Source organism: Dermacentor variabilis, chromosome 5, assembly GCF_050947875.1.
Source record: "Dermacentor variabilis isolate Ectoservices chromosome 5, ASM5094787v1, whole genome shotgun sequence".
Classification (NCBI taxonomy): domain Eukaryota; kingdom Metazoa; phylum Arthropoda; class Arachnida; order Ixodida; family Ixodidae; genus Dermacentor; species Dermacentor variabilis.
This window is the reverse complement of record NC_134572.1, coordinates 134,898,631-134,915,671: the sequence shown is the minus strand read 5'-3', so window position 1 is coordinate 134,915,671 and position 17,041 is coordinate 134,898,631. Positions and strand designations below refer to the sequence as shown.

The window sequence follows — 17,041 nt, the reverse complement described above, 5'->3', positions numbered from 1 at the left end:
GCATGCAGACGCCGCCCGTACTTGCGCACTTCGACGAGCACGCCGATACCGAAATCCACACTGACGCCAGTAGCCTAGGCCTCGGCGCCGTCCTGGTCCAGAGAAAACATGGACATGAACACGTGATAGCTTACGCTAGCCGGTCGTTGTCAAAAGCGGAAGGCAATTATTCTACAACCGAAAAGGAATGCCTCGCCATCGTTTGGGCTACAGCGAAATTTCGCCCTTACCTATATGGCAGGCCATTCAAAGTCGTCAGCGACCATCACGCCTTGTGTTGGCTAGCGAATTTAAAGGATCCCTCAGGACGGCTGGCACGGTGGAGCCTCAGACTACAAGAATACGACATCACTGTAACATACAAGTCCGGACGAAAACACTCAGACGCCGATTGCCTATCACGCGCCCCCATTGACCCACCGCCGCAAGATGACGAGGATGACGACGCCTTCCTTGGAATAATAAGCGCGGAAGACTTCGCCGAACAACAACGAGCGGACCCGGAACTTAAAGGCCTCGTCGATTATTTCGAAGGGCACACCGACGTTGTCCCCAGGGCATTTAAGCGCGGGTTATCTTCCTTCACGCTTCAAGACAGTCTACTCGTGAAGAAGAACTTCTCACCAGTCCGCGCCAATTACCTTCTTGTTGTCCCGTCAGGACTTCGTCCAGAAGTATTGCACGCCCTACATGACGATCCGACCGCTGGACACCTCGGATTTTCCCGGACACTATCGAGGATACAAGAAAAGTATTATTGGCCGCGCCTGACCGCCGACGTCACCCGTTATGTCAAAACATGCCGAGACTGTCAGCGACGCAAGACACCGCCGACAAGGCCAGCCGGATTACTACAGCCAATTGAGCCTCCGTGCCGACCATTCCAGCAGATCGGGATGGACTTGCTGGGACCCTTTCCGACGTCAATAACCGGAAATAAGTGGATCGTCGTGGCGACGGACTACCTCACCCGCTTCGCTGAAACAAAAGCACTGCCGAAAGGTAGCGCAGCCGAAGTGGCGAAATTCTTTGTCGAAAACATCCTGTTGCGACATGGCGCCCCAGAAGTCCTCATCACCGACCGAGGAACGGCCTTTACAGCGGAGCTCACCCAAGCCATTCTGAAATACAGTCAGACAAGGCACAGGAGGACAACGGCTTACCACCCGCAGACGAATGGTCTTACGGAGCGGCTGAATAAGACCCTCGCCGACATGCTAGCGATGTACGTCGACGTCGAACACAAGACCTGGGATGCCGTCCTGCCGTACGTAACATTCGCTTATAACACGGCGGTACAAGAAACAACACAGATCACGCCGTTCAAGCTGGTCTACGGCAGGAACCCGATGACGACGCTCGACGCCATGCTGCCTCACGTCACTGACGAGGAGAACCTTGACGTCCGTACCTACCTCCAGTGCGCCGAAGAAGCCCGACAGCTCGCCCGCCTGCGAATTAAGAACCAGCAGAGGACCGACAGCCGACACTACAACCTCCGACGACGCTTCGTAGAGTGCCAGCCCGGTGACCGTGTTTGGGTTTGGACCCCTATACACCGACGAGGACTGAGCGAGAAGCTTTTGCGTCGCTATTTCGGACCGTACAAGATCATCCGACGTATTGGCGCACTGGACTATGAGGTCGTGCCAGATGGTATTTCGCTATCACAGCGGCGCCGCTCACGACCTGAAATAGTCCACGTTGTGCGACTCAAGCCCTACTACCAGCGTTAATGAACTTTGTGGCTTCGCGTAACTGACCTTTGGACTTTATTTCTTTTTGTTGTTACTTATGTTTAAGAAGTGTCTTTTTGTGTTTCACTCTCTTATATTTGTAGCATCGGGACGATGCTTTTTAAGAGGGGGGTATTGACACGTGTACTTATCTTTATCGGGCGACCACGTTTCGCCGCTTAACAAATGTAACCGCACAGCGAGGGACGCGCCTGCATGTATCCGACGTTTCTGGAAAGTTATCGATGCTTCTACCCGGCTGTCTGTTGTCGCCGAACCTTGTGTTATCTGATTCCATCGCGTAACGCGAATGGTGTAGAACATTGTGGAAGGCACGCGGGTCCGAACGATTAGTCTGGAACATTCGACGACTGCTCTATAAAAGCCGACGCGCTTCACCCGCTGAGCAGATTTCCGACGATCGCCGACCGTGTTCGCCGCTATCGTTGTGCTATAAGTGTAGCCTGTTTTTGTGGGCACAGGTTCGCCCAATAAAAGCTAGTTTTGTGTTTCACCGTATTGCTTCTTTCTTCACCGTCACTACCACGTGACAATATCTCTTAAACAGATGACGCTGCTATTAATGAATGAGACACATGGGGACCGAATACACATCTATACCGATAGTTCGGTCTCATCTACCAGCACTTCAGGTGCCGATGTCATTCCGGCTATGAAAACCAGAATGAAATCGAAACTCTCACACATAACAACGTCAACGGCGGCAGAGCGTGCTGCCCTGCGTGCTGCTGTCAAATACCCCCTTCAATAGACATCGCAGAAATGGGTCATCTTTTGCGATTCTAAGGCAGAATTTCCGAGTCTGCATTTTGCCCTATATCATATATCTCATGAGCAGCTGACGTATTAAATAAGAGAAGACCACCATCAAGCTATCACTAAAGGGCATGAAATTATATTCCAGTGGCTACCTGGACATACTGGCATTGCTGCTAATGACCTCGCCGACGAAGCCACCTGGTCTGCCCATGTGGAAGCCCGACCAGTTCCAATCCCTTTAGCCAGAACCGACGCTGCAAGAAAGCTTGGTATCGTGTCTAAAGCTATGATACGCAAATACTCGTCTTCTCCCAACCTTCCGAAGTGTCATCTTCATAGTCTTGATCCATCCTTAATGTTACAAGTACCATCGAGAGTTTCCCGCTCTCAGGCGACAGTATTGTGCCGCCCTTGGCTCGGGGTGGCATTTACGAAGACATACTCGTTCCGCATTGGATGGGCGATACGCCCATGTGCAACTCTTGCAGTTGGAGACGATTAATCGCGATGCTGTTCGCACAATCACAGTACTGCCCCGCATCACTCCGATACCAACCTTACAGGAACATGCCCAGCTCAACACAATTGCAGAGCTAATTTTGCAACGTGAAAAAGCACGTGAAATAAAAAAGCAACTTATTCCGGCTGTCGCTGCGTTGCATGCTCATTTTCACCGCGGCTCTCGGATTGACAATCATCCCTATCCAATGCCTCCCTGGGAATTCACCAGCATCACAACTAATAAGCCAACGAAGTTACGACGCAGCGATACAACAGGTATTATTGACGAACACAATATCGTCGATGCATCATGCGCTAACACCTGCAAAGTCTATACGGATGCTGCCATTCTCCCAGACGGCGGAAGGACATCATTCCTGAGTACTACGCATAATTTCATCAGCGGCCACCAGCTCTATTCATCTACGGAAGCCAGCACTCTAGTAATGGAACTTCAAGCCATCCACGACGCTGTGCAATATGCGACATCTAAGCTGCCTACCATCAAGCAACTAGATACCTTCACTGATTCTTTAGCGGCTATTCAGGAACTACAGAAGGTTGATAAGGCGATGGAAATATGCGAGGCAATACACACTATGAATAGTAAGACAGCTACTTGCGTCAAGGTACACTGGATTCAAGGCCATTCAGCGAACCCTCACAACATTGCTGCTGACCAGCAGGCACACTGCCCTCCTAATCCTGATCTTCCACCTATTCCCCTCCCACCTTAACCCCTTAACTCGCTCCGAGCCCGTAAAAACTTTCTCCGGCAGGACACACGCGCTCTTATCCCACCGTGTGTCTGCTCCCTCCCCCTTCACCTTACTAGGGCGGAGGAAGTTGTGCTTAGGAGGCTTCGGGCCGGAGTGGCCCTTACACCGGCTGTTATCTCAAGGTGGAACTGGTCGCATTTACCACTGGGTGCTACGTGTCCATACTGCTCCGTTCCTGTGATGGAAGCAGACGCATACCACCTAATATGGACATGTACTGGTTTAAAATCGGAACGCTCGCATCTCCTACTGCAAGCCGGCCTCCGCTACAGTGTGACAACCAGCTATGACCGCTGGATACATGACAACAGATTCTACAAAACACTGCTTCAATTCATACACAACACAGGCCTCACAGCACACATATAATACACATATACGCATCAAGAATTATGCCTTAAGGGCAAGTCTTTATCGCAATAAAAAAGAAGACTCTTGTGTAACTATAAAAACGATTGAACACATCTGATGTCTCTGTCACTAGCACGACGTCAAGCGGGAAGCTCTCCGGACAGCACTGAACCATCTGGACTGTAGACCATTTTCGGAAATAAAGATCCTTGGACCATGGCCGCACGCGTCGATGGCGCAGAAAGACATGAAAGCATTGTTGAAGTACCTCAAGTCGGCAGGTCTTGGCAACCATGTGTACACTCGGTGCGAACCTTGAAATGTGCAGGAAACTACTCTTATTTTCTCCTCTCTTTCTATTTCCGTCCCTCTACACGTTCCCCCAATGCAAGGTAGCAAACCAGATGTGCGTGTGGTTAACCTACCTGCCTTCCCTCTCTTGTATTCCTCTCTCTCTCTCTCTCTCTCGTATACGAAAATTACCAGATTTAAGTTGGAGCTTACAGTTGAAAACACAAATCAGAAAAAAAGAAGGTAGAATATTTTTACTGGCCTTAATGCCTGAGTATTAAGCTACTGTTGTAGTAGGCTGTTTTCTTCGTTACTGACGCACAGTCATAAGGAATCACGGAAGTTTGAAGAGTTGTCGAAAAATGTCGCCTTTCAGCTTTTTACTTTTCTTGCTATTGTATTTTGAAACCAGAATAGTCCATTTATTAACGACCCCCCCCCCCCCCGCAGCCGCCTTCTCACCCTCATTCTAGGGCCTTTAATGGTACCATGAGTAAATTGATGCTGTGTCTATATAATTCCATCCATATTCACATTTCACTTTTCTTTTTAAAAGAAGGGCACTCGTAATACATTGTGTGCCTTGTCACACACATTCATGTGCGGGAAAACATGGAGCACATCTGTAGACTCCATACTTCAGTTGTACTGAGCTCTATTCCAACATTGATGCCTTCAGGTAGCATGTGCGGTTTTATTGACCAGTCGCCTTCACCCAGAAGGATCACGTACTCGTGACGCCTGCGGCAGAAAGGATGTTCCGCATCCACCACCGAGGTTTGTGAGTGGTGGCGCTGGCTCCCAAGGTTAGTTCCAGTAGTAACACATAAATACCCAAGAAAGTGGGTAGGGAAACCGCGCCGTGGTAGCTCAATTGGTTAGAGCATCGCACGCGTAATGCGAAGACGTAGGATCGTACCCCACCTGCGGCAAGCCGTTTATTTCATCCACTTTCATTGCCATTAATTTATCATTTCTTTAATTCAATTATTAAGTACAAGTAATTTCCCCGATGTTTTCCTTTGTGTTTTTGTTTGTTGGCTTCTCGTGCTATGATTAATAAAAATAGGGCCCCTCGGTTAACGCCGTTTCTTCTCGTTGCCACAATGCAAATATACTTGCAGAAAAGCCCACTACTCTTACTGCAGCACCATTGCGATAATAGACTGATTTAGCGTGTCCAGTATTTGGTTAAATGCAAGCGGACTGGGCGTTTTACTGGATGAGTGGAGGCACAAACGTGGACGTCCTACACGGTGCAGCAATCTCATGGCGCAGAGATTAACCAGACAAAGGCAACTAATATTGCAGCAACTAAGTGTGTTTTAATGCGGAAACATTATATGCCCCATTACGTGAAAATCCGTTGGCGTAGTCGGCGTGAACGAAAGATGGTACCAAAATAACCGACGGCGCGAAGAGTAAAAAGTCATCCGAAATACTCGAATTGACTTCAAATTTCCTAGCGAGCTTCCTGTAAACGACGTAAAGTAATGGCTTTGAATATTAAACTTAGTAAATTTCGGTTTGGGCGGTGATCGAGCCCTGGCCTTCGGGGTGCGAGAAGAGCACGCTTCCCCGATGCCACGGCGGATCCACGGTTGTCGTTGACTAAAGGTGTGCCTTGTGCGTGCGTCATTGCATGCGTGTCGGCGCAGCCAATGAGGAGGAGGTGACGCCACGTCATGATTATATAATAAAAAGCATTAATGTGCAATTGAACGGCGCTGAGTGGTCCTCGCGGACAAGCAAGCACGTTGAGACGTTTGACGAGTTTTAATTTGTGCTTACCGAGGCGCAGGTAGAACGCAGGCGTGAGCTTGCGCGGACAAGGAACCCATGCAAAAAAATGTTTCACCAAAGGGACTGTACCACTTTCACATTCCCACACGTGAGCAGTCTTAAGTGTCTCTGCCGAATTTTTACTTTGCTACTGGTGTAAATTTTCGGCAGCAACACTATTATGCAACTGTCGAAAATTTACAGCAGCAACGAAGTAGAACACACTTGGTTACTGCAATGTTAGCTCTGTATTTCTCTGGCTAAGCTCGGCGTCACCACGTGGCTGCACTATGCAGGCCGTTCATATTTACGCCTCCTCTCATCCGGTAAAACGCCCAGTCCGCTTGCGCTTCACCGAACACCGGACACGCTAAAACTCTATACCTGAAACTGTCCGATAGGACTGGCAATAGTGGAAGTCTATTATTTATTTATTTATTTATTTATTTATTTATTTATTTATTTATTTATTTATTAGTGCCTTCAAGGCCCGGACACATTACAGAGGGGAGTGGCACATGATAATAGAGTAAAAAGAAACGATAGAAAATGTAAGTACCTTATAGAATAATAACTAGTACGTCATGTACAGAAAAGTCGAAATACATGTTAAAATAACCGCAATGTTTGCAACTATTTATGGCACAGTGTTAGCTACAAGTGCGCGAAAACTAAGAGTATCTTGAATGCAGGCTATTGATCGGGAAAGGCCATTCTATTCCTGAGAGGTGCGCGGTATGAAGGAGTCGAGGTATGTTGTCGTACGACACGGGGCAATGCCGACCTTGTTGACGTGGTTGATGTATGAAGACGTGTAGGATGGTGGCTGCATTAGATGAGAACATAACTGTGGAATGTGATAGTACATTTTGTGAAGTCGGCTGTGATAAATCTAGCGGCGTTATTCTGGACAAGTTCAAGTGCCGTAATGAGATTGATAGAAGAAGGATCTCATATAGAAGACGCATATTCGAGTTTTGTTCTGACCAGTGTATTGTGGAGAAGTAGTTGAAGGGAGGAAGGGACCAAGACAGAGAAGCTTCGATGGAGATAACCTAGCATTCAGTTAGCATTGTTAATTATGATACTGGTGTGCACATTACAGTCTTGATGTTATGTTCACGCCGAGATAACGTTCGGAAGCAACAGACTCCAAGGTATTTATTATTGAAGAAGTAACAAGTGGAGGTCGATGTGGTTCGAGTTAGACGCATAACTTTGCACTTGTTAGGATTTAGTTGCGTAATTCTCATGTGTCACGCCAGTTACGTATGGCGTCAAGATGATGAAGCAAAAAAGGAAAGAGAAAAGCAGATTGCAGGAAGGTTAACCTGAATAGTGCTCGGTTGGCTAGCCTACACCGGGAGAATGGGAGAGGGAAACAAAGATGAAAGGGAGAGAGAGAGGAGAGAAGGAAAGTAAATTAATTGGTGGTGAGTTCACTGGCGCGCGTGGTCTAATAGTATTTGCACTAATAGTTACGTTCACACAAGCCCGTCGTCTTCAAGGAGCACAAAACTGCCTTCACCGCTTTATGGGCCGACGAGCCAGCAGCACTTGTACGGAAAGCGGCCGATTTTCCAGTTTTTGGAGAGCGTTAGCAAGTTCTTGTCTTTCTCGGGCATATATATGGCGTCAAAGGCAGTTTATAGGTCATTAGTTCCGTTATCGCTGGCAATTTCACGAAAAATGGCGCAGTCAACAGCAAATAAGAGCATGTTAAAAGAAACACAGTCAGGCAGGTGGTTAATATATATTGGGAACAGGAGGATACCTATAACGGACCCTTGTGGAACTCCGAAATGGACGGGTTTACGAGATGATCTGTGATCATTGCATTCAACAAATTGAAGACGGTTAATCAAGAAATACTCAAGTTAGATAAGATGATCTGGATCTATATTAATATTGCCTCACTTCCAAAAAGTAGTTTGTTACAGATTTTATGGAATGTCTTTGAGTAATCCAGAAAAATATAATTTGCAATGGCAGTACGATGCAAAATTAAGCATATATAGTTTGTGGGCGAAGGAGAGTAGCTGGGTTTCGCGAGAGAGTGATTTGGGAAAGCCATGTTGGGAAGAAGAAAAAAAAAAGAGATGGATTCGAGAAACGAGGCAAGTTGAGAAGACAGAATAAGTTAAAATATTTTACTGGAAATGTTGATTAGGGAAATGGGGCGATAATTGTTAGGCGAATTCTTATTACCACACTTGTTTAGTGGAATGACCTTCCCGAGCTTCTAGTTAGCGGGGATGTGGTGGGTGTCAAGAGACTGCTGAAAATTTTTCGAAAGAATAATTGATCAATACTTGGTGGTGTTATTTACAATCTTTCAATTAATGAGGTCGGCGCCAGGTGATCCAGAAATGTTTATTTATTCTATAACCTTAGCCATACCGCATGGATCGATGATTATGGGTTCATAGGGAGGCATGCGCGTGGTGTGATGGTGGGAAATGGTGGATTAGGAACAAAGATGAAGTTATTGCAGAAAATTTCATCAAGAACGGAGGAACATTCGTCATCCGGTATATTAGCACCGGTATCATTAACAAGGTTAATAGTATTGTGACTGGAAGGCTTAATCACTCGCCCAAATTGTTTTGCGATTGTTAGTTAACATGGTAGGCAACGCTTCTTGAAGAAAGTTACTTCTTGCAAGAGTTATTGCTGACACCTACGTACTGTTAGCAGTATAGTAGGCTTCCCATCGTGTGTCAGAGGAAGATTTGGCAGCACGCTGTGCCCGCTTTTTTCTATTTGCTTGGCGTTTTAAGTGAGCGTTTTACCTATACTCCGTTCCATACATACAACGCTGTGAAAGCTACGTAAGAAGTTCAGTGAATTAAAGGTATCACTCCGCGCGTGCCGTCTATGCTTCGCTGCGCGCCAACAGCGTTCGCTCGCGCGAGCATGCACGTGAGGCTCCTCGCGACGGGTTGCACGTAATAAAACCCGAAAAGAACAACGAAAGTAAAAAGGATCTAAAACAACTCATTAACAGGCGTATATCACAGTGTGTTATATATATAGCCGTGTACAACAGCCGTATATCACAGTGCGTCACAGTGTGCCTATACAAAAAACAGTTGCGCACAATTGCGATAAAAAAGAAAAAAAAACATCGAACTATATGAAAGTACGAACGAAGGCACTGCAACAAGTCTCTCTAGCCTCCCCAGCGTTGACTGCTATGTATGAAACGGAGTATAGGAGCGTCTTATTGCAGGAGAGCTTGCGCAAGGGGGTGTACTTCTTTACGAGCTCGTGAAGTTTAGTTTTGAAATGCTCTCAGTTATCATTAACAGTCCGATTGTCAAATTTAGTAAGAAAGAAGTCGAGAAAATTTATAACTCAAGGTTGATTGCCTCAAAATTAGCTTTTTTTTGTAATCGAAAATAACGTTAGTACTCGCGTGCTTCTTTGAATAGGAGTGTTAATAATAAATTCCGGAACTAGGTGCTCACTTAAACCAGGTGAGTACAAAATATTAGACGCAAGTTCAGGGCATGATGTTAGTATTAAGTCCAGCGTGTTGGCTGTACCATTTGCCAGTCCGGTTGGCTTAGAGACCAGCTGTGAAAGAGCAACAATGAACAGAGATTCAAAAAGTCGTTGGCTTCTGCAGAAGTGTGTTGAGCTGTAGACGGAACGGAAGACCATGTATGTTTGGGAAATTAAAATCTCCCATCAGAAAGAAGGGAGCGTTTGGAAATTGAGCGTGAATAGAGCTTAGCCGGTCACGTAACTCACTGACAAAGTCGCCCGTCTACGAGGGTGGACGATAACACACACGAAAGATAAATTTGCAGTAACCCAGCTCGACAGGTGGCTAAATCCTTTCCAGTTGATAGTTCACAGGAATAAGCCGTGTCAAAACATTCTTTTTTTTTTATGGCTAGCAGTACACCACCGCTCTGAAGCAACGTGCGATCACAGCGATAAATTGCAAAGCGCGAGACATTTGAAAAAAAAAACTTCATGATCGTCAATGTTTGGATGTAGCGAGGTTTCAATTACGACAATGATATTAGCGTCACAGGAATTAATGGCTGAATTAAAAAGCGGCGAGCATGTTAAAAAGACTGTGCGCGTTATAGGTTGGAACGATCAAGCGTGGAACACCGACACAAGTGGGTGATGAAGAAACACCATGCCCCCTCACACGTCCCTATGTAGAGGTGTCACGTGGCAATCTACGTGCGGTCGAACTACCACTAGCGCAGTTTAGTTTACGAGTAGTGAATGACCATTCAACTTCTGTAATACTGTGAGTCACCGGGTCGTACACAAAGCACTTGCCGTGCAGGTGCAGCGCTTAGTATTTTATCTGTAAGGACGATGACCCCGATGTTCCTTTAGCGAAGTCAAACAAGTTCTTTCTTATATGCCGTGTAGTTGTGAAAAAAGCCTCAGATACGAAGATAATTTGGGTGTTTAGTTTTGATCGTAAGGATAGCGGGGTCTGTTTTGTTTTGAAGTTGTTAAACATTATTATGAATAGGCGATATTTGGACTCTAAGTAAGCACCCAAGCGATGGACGCGTTCAACTTCACTCGGCGACAAGGCGTTCTCAAGAGCAGATGAAATGGCAGCAAGTGTAGGTTGCTCGGCTTGAAGCCAAGAATTGTGACAGTCAGGAATGGCGCGAAGAATTATACTGTTGCGTCTACAACAGTCTTCGTAGTCATTAACTTGGTTAAAACACGTTGGCGGGCTAGTTGGTTAGAATCCATGGTATAGAGTGTATAAGCGCGACTGAACGAGGACGTAGCAAGAAACAGATACACAGAGACAGCGCTGTCCTCTGTGTATCTGTTTCTTGCTACGTCCTCATAGTGATTGAGTCTGGATTCAAGCACGGCTTGCTGCAATCTCAGGTATTCAGCCATATTGTGGACATCGGAGAAGTCGGACCTTTTATGATCGAGTAGTATCGTGAAGAAAGGGGGTTAACCAAGGGGCCCGATTTTTAATAATCATATAATGAGAAGCCCGACAAACAAAGGCACCAAGGAAAACATAGGGGAAATTACTTGTACTTACCAGTTGAATTAAAGAAATGATAAATTAATGGTAATGAAAGTGGATAAAGAAACAACTTCCCCTATGTTTTCCTTGGTGCCTTTGTTTGTTGGCTTCTCATGATACAAGTAGTATCGTATGGCATTTAAGGAAGTCAGTGCGCCGAACAGTGTCATGAAGTTTGGACTCCAAGGCTTCTTAGCAGCTCTATCTCTAAATAGCTTTAAGCATTTGAAACGGACAAGTTTCACGTCCATTACGTCAGTCTCACCTGATGATGTGATAGAGTTAGATCGAGTGGTCTTGGGAGAGCCAGGTTCAGCTTCGACGTCAACTGACTCAAGCAATAAGAGAGCAACGTCTCCAGATTACCACAAGGTAGCACAAGACGTGTGGGCATGGGAGCAGCAATCAGAAGCGGTTGTCGCATCTTTTAGTGTTCAACGAGAGCCCATTAAGAAACTGCGTTGCGTGGAGGCGAAAGGTATGAAGCACGCTGTCGAGATGGCTACTCACATGCCCACTGAACGCAGGTATATACGGGGTGCAGGCTATTTAAGCGGGAAGCATGAGGCCGGGGAACTTTCGTAGCCGTGATCTTCAGGGCGACAAATGGTATATGGATCGCCGATGAGCCATGCGTTGATAACAGTGATGGAAGGTGTGCCAGGGTCTTGTATTTTATGTACGATGAGCGCATAGGCGGACGGCGAACTGGAGGCACGTGGTGGTAGAAGGCACACGCCAGGGACAGGAACACCTGCGGAGCGTAGAGGCATAAGGCATGAAGCATGCTGTCGAGATGGCTCCTCACATGCCCACTCAAAGAATAGACGACTCTCCTCGCTGTATGCGAAATACAATTGCGATTGTTGGATTGCGCAGGGTATGGCCTGCAGGCATACTGAATGGACCACGTTTACTGCCACAGCAGTTGCTCTTTCACATCCTCTCCACATCACATCCTTGTCCACATCATCATCAGCTTATTTATGTGCACTACAATACATAGGCCTCTCCCAGCGACAACCTAACTACTTACAACTCCGACTCGACTTCAAAGCATTGTTCTGAGACTCAGTTCTGAGACTCTAATAAAGGTCCTTTCGTGTAGAAGTGCCACTTTCTCTCATATTTGTCTTTGTTGAGGAGACATCGAACCTGACGGCCTCTTATAAGCTGTCCTTGAAGACTTATTTGTGCAGTTTTTGCAACGGGCGTTTCATTCAGTATATAGGTCTCGAAGGCCTCGATCCCGGTCAGTAAAGTTCGACATGTGTATATGCGCGATAAAGCTGAGCGGCTGCCGCCCACTTCTTTAAAAAAAATATTATTCACTCGCAACAGAGCTGTTTGTGACCAATTATCCCACAGCATTTGATTTTACGGCTACTGTTTGACTGCTCATTTGATTATTCTACAAATCTTCGCGAACCTTACTTTTCGGTGGTAGGTGTCAATAGTATCTTGAAGGCGGCTCTAGTTAGCACTGCCACAATATTTGAAACACGTGTTTCAAGCAAGCGCTTCAAACGAATGTCGTGGTGTAAGGAACACCTCCATCCCAGTGTGATAACGTTCAGAACAAAATGTTAGAAACATTATCACTGCTTTGGCGAATATTCGAATGTAAAATCGTCGACATCTAATTCTCGTATACAAAGGCCCTTTCACATCCTCTGCTCTCAACCCGAAATAGATTTCCCGGCAGTTCACGGCCCATTGCTTCTTTTTCGGCATGTCATGGTGATGAGAAGGCCAGACAAATATGGTTAAATACTGCTGACGTCCCCTACTACTAAATACTGCTGACACGAAATAGGGTTTTATGACCCCAAGATATAGCGTTATTTATAGGACAAGAAACTAGTATCAAGCGATGAAATTGTATAAAGCATTTAATATTCAGCAGCGCTCGTCCTTGCGTACTGGAACCAGCGCGGCCTAAACACAACCAGCGCAGTTTCCAGTGCGAACCAGCGCACTCCAGCGAGAACCAGCGCCTGTACAGCACAAACCAGTGCACCCCAGCGTCATGGCAGTGGAACCAGCGTCTCTTCCAGTGTGACCCAGCTCTTATTCAGCGTTCTCACTGGTGTCCCAGTGAGTCCCAGCGGGCGCCCGCGTACACTGTGCGACCCAGCGCCAAAAAAACGCGCTGGTTTCACACTGGAAGACGCTGGTTTTTGCAATAGGGTATGCTCTACGATATGAAGTCTAGGATGAAAGTATGCGCAGTATATGGTCATGCCTATATTTGATCATACGACGCGCAATACTGATACACTGACACAGGACTAACGCAGCTTTCCTTCCAGAAATATTCCAAATACTGACAAGGATGCGCCACTTTGAGAAACAAACAGCCCCTTGCAGGCAGATGTAAATACCGTTGAAGTAAGTCACAACATTTACCATAAAATAGAATTTTACGGCTGGGTCACGTTGGAGGATCTGTATTTAACCTCACTAAGCTTGCAGGGAAAGTAACTTCGCAGTAAAAAATGCTTAATCTGGCCGACCTTGCCAGTCAATTTTGTTCTGAAGTCAGGATGTTTATTGAAATGGTGTTTATTGAAATGTTCTCATGGCATTAAAACCATTACTTTCTGGCGCTAGCGTTCGGTAAAATCTAAAGCATATGTATGTTTGTCATGCACACGGTAAAAAATGAATACGTAAGTAATTACGAAGCAGTATATGTTTACACGGAAGGGAGATATACATATTAAGCTTGATTTACCAATAAATTGTAACGTAGTATTACATATCTGCAGTATCCCTTTCTTATCTCTTGTATTCGTGCACATTTATTACGCATCCGTTTCTTATAACATTTGGGATGTTTAGTTAGAAGAAGAGGAGGAAGATGGTCACCCATCTAAGCTGCGAATCTCAGGGGCTGCCTTCCAGGTCCATTACATATGTTGTCTTCAACCTATAAATACAAAAATCATCGATCACATCATGTAAGATGTCGCAGAAGAAGTTTCCATGAGCCAACGATCGAGCAGAGGAGAAAAAGAAAGGAAGGAGGCAAGGAAGAACAACAATTTCATCGGCGATTACGATGCTCCTTAATGGAAGATTTGAGGGCAGCTATATACGTGTTTTCATTTCACGATATATTGACTGGCGCGGACAATCTGTTTTGTGCGGCACGTTGCAAATGGAGCGAAATGTGGCTGGATTGCCTGGCTAACCGGGAGATCGCGAGAGGCGGCGCGTGAGTGACGCATGAGCGTTATTCACAGCAGCCACCGCTAGCTCACCTCGGCTCATGCAGCGCTTTCCATTCAGATGACGCGTGCTACTCTGCCGCCATCTAGTAGCCATCGTTACCGCAAACCCGTCTTGCGTGGCACTACGCTTTTCTTCTCACGCTTTAGCTATGTTCTCCTCCTCCAGCGTCAGGCTCATGTTTCTGCAGCACCCTACTCCTGCGTTTTACTCGTCGCGCTCAATTCGATATCGCCGTCTTTCATCTTTCGCTGCACTCCGCGTTCGCTTTCATCCTTTGCTGTGTTCGTTCGCTTGGTTACGAGGGACAACGGCGACGCTCGCTGTAGGAACGGGTGCCAAGGAACTGCGCTATAAAAGAGTGAGAGAGAGAAACAGGAAGCGATTGTTTCATCGAGAAATAGGGGAAACCACTTTAAATAACGGATGCTAATATGGGTCTGTCTCTGAAAACAGAGAGAGTGTGGGCCTTTCATGATAGCTATACGCGCAGGAAAGCCTGCCGCCTGCGGGACACAATTTTTCGTCGCGTCTAAACTTCATTTTGCATTTGTCTGGAACATTCAGAGAGCCGAGTGGAAAGGGCGGTCAGCGACGATAGCACGGAATGTGCTCACTACATCTTCCACAGCGTGAACAGAAAGTAATTGGCGATGGATTCTTTTCTCCAGCGGCTATGTTCGATCTTAGCATCCTGTGTTCACTGTTGTACAAACCTGTGTGAAATGCGCCGGGTTCGTCGGCGGTGGGCTATATACATAAGCATGACGACAGAAAGATAGCCAGTGGACTGTTTTTATTGCATCGAGTAGCTGATACACTGCATTCTGGGATTTTACTTGCCAAAGCGACGATTTGATTATGAGGCACACGCCCTAGTGGGGGACTCCGGATTAATTTTGACCACCAGGAAATATTTAACGCGCCCCCAATGCGTGAGCTGGTGTACTGTTTTGTTGCATATTTTTATTGCCTCTGATTGAATGTCCATTAACGGGCGCCGGTGCACCTGGCACCTTACTGCCATCTGGCCGCATTGTACTTGTCTTTCGCTTGATTACCGTAGCAGCAGCTGCATTCTTGCTCATTATGCTGTACTTGAAGAAATTCACCGACGATTACGATACTCCCTAGTGCGAAATTGGAGCCCAGTTCTATGCGTGTTTTCATTTCGCGACATAGTGGCTCGCGCTGACAATCTGCGTTGTGCGGCACGAGGGCGCCGTGAAGTGTGGCGCGACTGCCTCACAAATCGGGAGATCGCGAGAGGCAGCGAGTGGGTGACGTGTGGGCGCGATTCACAGCAGCCGCCGCAGACAGACTTCCGCTCATGCAGCGCTTTGTTTCCATAGAGACGGCGCGCGCTACTCTGGCGCCATCTCGTAGCCATCGTCTCCGCGCAGCCAGTCTTGCACGGCACTATGCTTTTCTTCTCATGCTTTCGCCATACCCTCCTCCTCCGCTTTCCGCCTCATACTTCCAGCTGCACCCTTCTCCTCCGCTTTCCTCTTCGCGCTCTCTTCGCCATTCTTTCTTCAGCCGCTGCGCTCCGCGTTCGATCTTTTATCCTTCGCTGTGCTCGTTCGCTCGGTGACGAGGGACGCCGAGGCACGCCGACGCTCAATGCAGGAAGAGGCGCCTAAGAGCTGCGTTTTAAAAGAAATTGTCAATAGGTGTTCTTCACTACTCGCCGACTGGCGTTGACGCTCTCGTTGAGTGCGGCACTTTGTGTACTGTTTTGTCGCATCTTTGTCGTGAAAGCAAATTAACTTAGTATTTTTGTGCCCGGATGTCTCTGTATATGCTTTTGTGCAATACCGCGTAAAGCATGTAACAGTGCATCACCGTGCTGCAGCGGATATAACTCTACTTAAACTTAAGCCACAATGTCCTTGCTATAGGCGTGCTAAAGTTCGTCGGCTGTGCGCAAAGCATGTGCACCAATCTAAATTATCTGGTTTATTGCAGCGGTGGCTGTTCCTTGCAAAGAGTGCCATGAACGATCGCGCTTCACATCAAGGAGCCTGATAGCTGCTACTTCCGTCGTCGCTATGGGCTTGTGCGGCCAGTCATCATAAGGCGACCGTAAGCTGCTCGCGTTAGGCGGCTGTCAGCTTGGCTCACAGTTCATTTTAGCGTCGGCGTGCGACCCACCAAGGCTCACGTTCCGGCTTTCTGCAGGTAAGCAATGCGATATATCGTAGTTCTGCGTACCTTTTGTTGCGCATTGCGGCCAATGTTGATTTGCACCTGGTTTTATATTTGTACAGCTCTCCAATATTTTCATGATCTCAGGGGAGCGTCGATGGGCTACGTCGGTTGCTCATGATGATCTTGATCTTGAAGTCACGCAATATCTATCGCAAGCGGGACTAGAGGCACAAATCACTTCTCGCATTGTCTGGTGTGATAAGACCGAATGGCTTATTTCAAAAGCCAGACCGCATGATTAGAAACCGAATCTTCGGGTGCTACTGTAAGAGAGCAAGCAGCAAAATGTCCTGAAAACTTGTGTGGGCGAGCAGTGGCAAAGCTTTTGCTCAGTTTAATGA

General features: G+C 46.8%; 1 protein-coding gene and 1 non-coding gene across 7 annotated transcripts in view; both read left to right on the top strand.

Moving 5' to 3' along the window:
- LOC142581972 (uncharacterized) overlaps positions 1-17,041 on the top strand; it is a 570,107-nt gene that overhangs the window by 82,360 nt on the left and 470,706 nt on the right. The window contains exon 2 of one of the 6 annotated variants that reach the window (XM_075691409.1): positions 16,458-16,670. The exons of the other annotated variants lie outside the window; for them this stretch is intronic. The gene's annotated coding sequence lies outside the window, so the exon portion shown is untranslated. The remainder of the gene's footprint in view (positions 1-16,457; positions 16,671-17,041) is intronic. 6 annotated transcript variants of the gene reach the window in all.
- Positions 5,298-5,370, top strand: TRNAT-CGU (transfer RNA threonine (anticodon CGU)). The gene has a single exon. It is a non-coding gene; the product is annotated as a tRNA-Thr (tRNA).